Source organism: Pongo pygmaeus, chromosome 1 (genome assembly GCF_028885625.2).
Source record: "Pongo pygmaeus isolate AG05252 chromosome 1, NHGRI_mPonPyg2-v2.0_pri, whole genome shotgun sequence".
Taxonomy (NCBI): Eukaryota; Metazoa; Chordata; class Mammalia; order Primates; family Hominidae; genus Pongo; species Pongo pygmaeus.
Window position 1 is genome coordinate 218,995,182 of NC_072373.2, and position 3,930 is coordinate 218,999,111.

Consider the following 3,930-nt stretch of genomic DNA (forward strand, 5'->3'; position numbering starts at 1 on the left):
TGGAAAACCCAAAATTTAGAGTCAGAAGTGTTGTATGAATATGAGAAAAGCAGTTTAGGCTGCATGCAGTGGCTCATGCCTGTAATCCTAGCACTTTGGGAGGCCAAGGCGGGAGGATCTCTTGAGCCCAGGAATTCAAGACCAGCTTGGGCAATACAATAAGACCCTGATATGGTTTGGCTGTGTCCCCACCCAAATCTCATCTTGAATTGTAGCTCCCATAATCCCCACGTATTGTGGGAGGGACCTGACGGGAGGTAATTGAATCATTGGGGGGGTTTTTCCCATGCTGTTTTGCTGATAGTGAATAAATCTCATGAGATCTGATGGTTTTATAAAGGGGAGTTTCCCTACACACGCTCTCTTGCCTGCCGCCATGTAAGATGTACCTTTGCTCTTCTTTTGCCTTCTGCCATGATTGTGAGGCCTCCCCAGCCATGTGGAACTGTGAGTCCATTAAACCTCTTTTTCTTTTCTTTTTTTTTTTTTTTTTGAGATGGAGTCTCACTCTGTTGCCAGGCTGGAGTGCAGTGGCACAATCTCGGCTCACTGAAACCTCCAATTCCCTGGTTCAAGCAATTCTCCTGCTTCAGCCTCCCAAGTAGCTGGAACTACAGGCATGCACCACGCCCAGCTAATTTTTGTATTTTTAGTAGAGATGGGGTTTCACCATGTTGGCCAGGAGGGTCTTGATCTCCTGACCTTGTGATCCACCCGCCTCATCCTCCCAAAGTGCTGGGATTACAGACATGAGCCACTGTGCCCACCCTAAACCTCTTTATCTTTATAAGTTACCCAGTCTTGGGTATTTCTTTATAGCAGTATGAAAATGGATTAATATAGTAAATTGGCACCAGTAGAGTGGGGTACTGCTATCAAGATACCAGAAAATGTGAAAGAGACTTTGGAACTGGGTAACAGGCAGAGCTTGGAACAGTTTGGAGGACTCAGAAGAAGACAGGAAGATGTGGGAAAGTTCAGAGCTTCCTAGAGACTTGTTGAATGGTTTTGACCAAAATGCTTATAGTGATATGGACAATGAAGTCCAGGCTGAGGTGGTCTCAGATGGAGATAAAGAATTTATTGGAAATTGAAGCAAAGGTGACTCTTGCTATGCTTTAGCAAAGAGACTCACAGCATTTCACCCCTGGCCTAGAAATCTGTGGAACTTTGAACATGAGAGAGATGATTTAGGGTATCTGAGGGAAGAAATGTCTAAGTAGCAAAGCATTCAACAGATGACTTGAGTGCTCTTAAAAGCATTCAGTTGGCCGGGTGTGGTGGCTCATGCCTGTAATCCCAGCACTTTGGGAGGCTGAGGCGGGCGGATCACAAAGGTCAGGAGATCAAGACCATCCTGGCTAACATGGTGAAACCTCGTCTCCACTAAAAATACAAAAAAAAATTAGCCAGGCGTGGTGGTGGGTGCCTGTAGTCCCAGCTACTTGGGAGGCTGAGGCAGGAGAATGGCGTGAACCCAGGAGGCGGAGCTTGCAGTGAGCCAAGATCGCGCCACTACACTCCAGCCTGGGCAACAGAGCGAGACTCCATTTCAAAAAAAAAAAAAAAGCATAAAAGTTTGGAAAATTTGCAGACTGACAATGTGATAGTATAAAAACATTTTATGGGGAGAAATTCAACCCAGTGGCAGAAATTTGCAGAAGTAATAAGAAGCCAAGCATTAATCACCATGACAATGGGGAAAATGTCTAGAGGGCATGTCAGAGGTCTTCATGGCAGTCCCTCCCATCACAGACCTGGAGGCCTAGGAGGAAAAAATGGTTTTGTGGGCCAGGCCCAGGGCCTTGCTGCTTTGTGCAGTCTTGGGACTTGGTCCCTGTGTTCCAGCCATGACTAAAAGGGGCCAACATACACCTCGGGCCATTGCTTCAGAGGGTGCAAGCCCTAAGCCTTGGCAGCTTACACATGGTGTTAGGTCTGCAGGTGCACAGAAGTCAGGAATTGAGGTTTGGGAACCTCTCTGCCTAGATTTCCGAGGATATATGGAAACACTAGGTAGAGGTGTGCTGCAAGGTGGACCCCTCACAGAGAATTTCTGCTAGGGCAGTACAGAAAGGAAATGTGGGATGGGAGCCCCCACACAGAGTCCCCACCGGGGCACTGGCTAGTGGAGCTGTGAGAAGAGGGCCACCATCCTCCAGACCCTAGAATGGTAGGACAGCTTGCACTGTGCACCTGGAAAAGCTGCAGACACTCAACGCCAGCCAATGAAAACAGCCAGGAGGGGACTGTACCCTACAAAGCCACAGGAGGGGGAGCTGCCGAAGATCATGGGAACCCACCTCTTGACCTAGATGTGAGACATGGAATCAAAGGAGATCATTTTGGAGCTTTAAGATTTGACTGTCCCACTGGATTTCAGACTTGCATGGGGCCTATAGCCTGTTTGTTTTGGCCAATTTCTCGCATTTGGAACAAATGTATTTACCCAATGCCCTGTTGTATCTAGGAAGTAACTAACTTGCTTTTGATTTTACAAACTCATAGGCGGAAGTGACTTGCCTTGTCTCAGGTGAAACTTCGGACTGTAGACTTTTGAGTTAATGCCAAAAGGAGTTAAGACTTTGAAGGACTGTTGAAAAGGCATGATTGGTTTTGAAATGTGAGGACATGAGATTTTGGAGGTGCAAAGGACAAAATCATATGGTTTGGCTCTGTCCCCACCCAAATCTCATCTTGAATTATAGCTCCCATAATCCCCACATGTTGTGGAAGGGACCTGGTGGGAGGTAATTAAATCGTGGAGGTGGGTTTTCTCCCATACCGTTCTCATGGTCGTGAATAAATCTCATGAGATCTGGTGGTTTTATAAAGTGCAGTTCCCCTGCATACACTCTCTAGTCTGCTACCATGTAAGATATGCCTTTGCTCCTCCTTTGCCTTTTGCCAAGAATGTGAGGCCTCCCCAGCCATGTGGAACTGTGAGTCCATTAAACCTCTTTTTCCTTATAAATTACCCAGTCTTGGGTATTTCTTCATAGCAGTATGAAAATGGACTAATACAGACCCTTTTTTTTTTTTTTTTTTTTTAAAAAAAAAGCACCTTGCTTTTTTTTAGTTGTAGACATCCCAGAGGAAGGGCTGCAGGAGATGGGGGTCATTCCTTAATTACCACCCACTTAGATGCATGTTGGCCCAGAAGGGGTAAGTTTTCTGGGACAGGCAGATTTGCAGAGCCCAGCTCCACACTCTCCCCACATCAGGTTCCTCCCCACCTGTCCTCCTATATCAGTTTCTAGAATCATCTGGACCACAGGGGATGCAGACAGGTAGCCAAAACTCCTGCAGAAATGTTTCTGTTGGCACACACAATGCTTTAAGCTCATTTGAATTACTGAAAACATAGAAAAATCTGGAGATTACACATGAAAATCTGTATTTAGGACATCTCTAGAAAAATTGAAGATTTGGCCAATCTGGAAACTGCTGAGGGCCCCATGTGTAATGGCTGCAAACAGCTTCCTTTGTTGTGTAGACAGCCTGATTTTTGCTCTAAGGGACTATGGAGACAGCCCTTTCCAATGTCTTTGACCTTGGCATTGTCCCCAGTGTAGGCTTCAGACAGGCATGCAAGGTGCCTTTGGAAAGCCCCAGGGCACCGTGGCCAGGGTTCACATTGGCCAAGTCATCATGTTCATCCACACCAAGCTGCAGAACAAGGAGCATGTGATTGGGGCCCTACATAGGGCCACGTTCAAGTTCCCTGGCCACCAGAAGATCCACATCTCAAAGAAGTGGGGCTTTACCAAGTTCAATGCAGATGAATTTGAAGATGTGGTGGCTGAGAAACAGCTCAGCCTAGATGGCTGTGGGGTCAAATCCATCCCCAGTCATGGCCCCTGGAGAAGTGGCAAGCCTTGTACTCATGAGGGCTTTCACTGTGCTGCCCCCAATAAATTATGCCCACCA

At 46.7% G+C, this 3,930-nt stretch overlaps 1 pseudogene; it reads left to right on the forward strand.

Annotated features, from left to right (window-relative positions):
* The first annotated feature begins 3,420 nt into the window (after nt 1-3,420).
* On the forward strand, nt 3,421-3,535 carry LOC129023627 (small nucleolar RNA SNORA70; annotated as a pseudogene).
* The last annotated feature ends 395 nt before the right edge of the window (nt 3,536-3,930 follow it).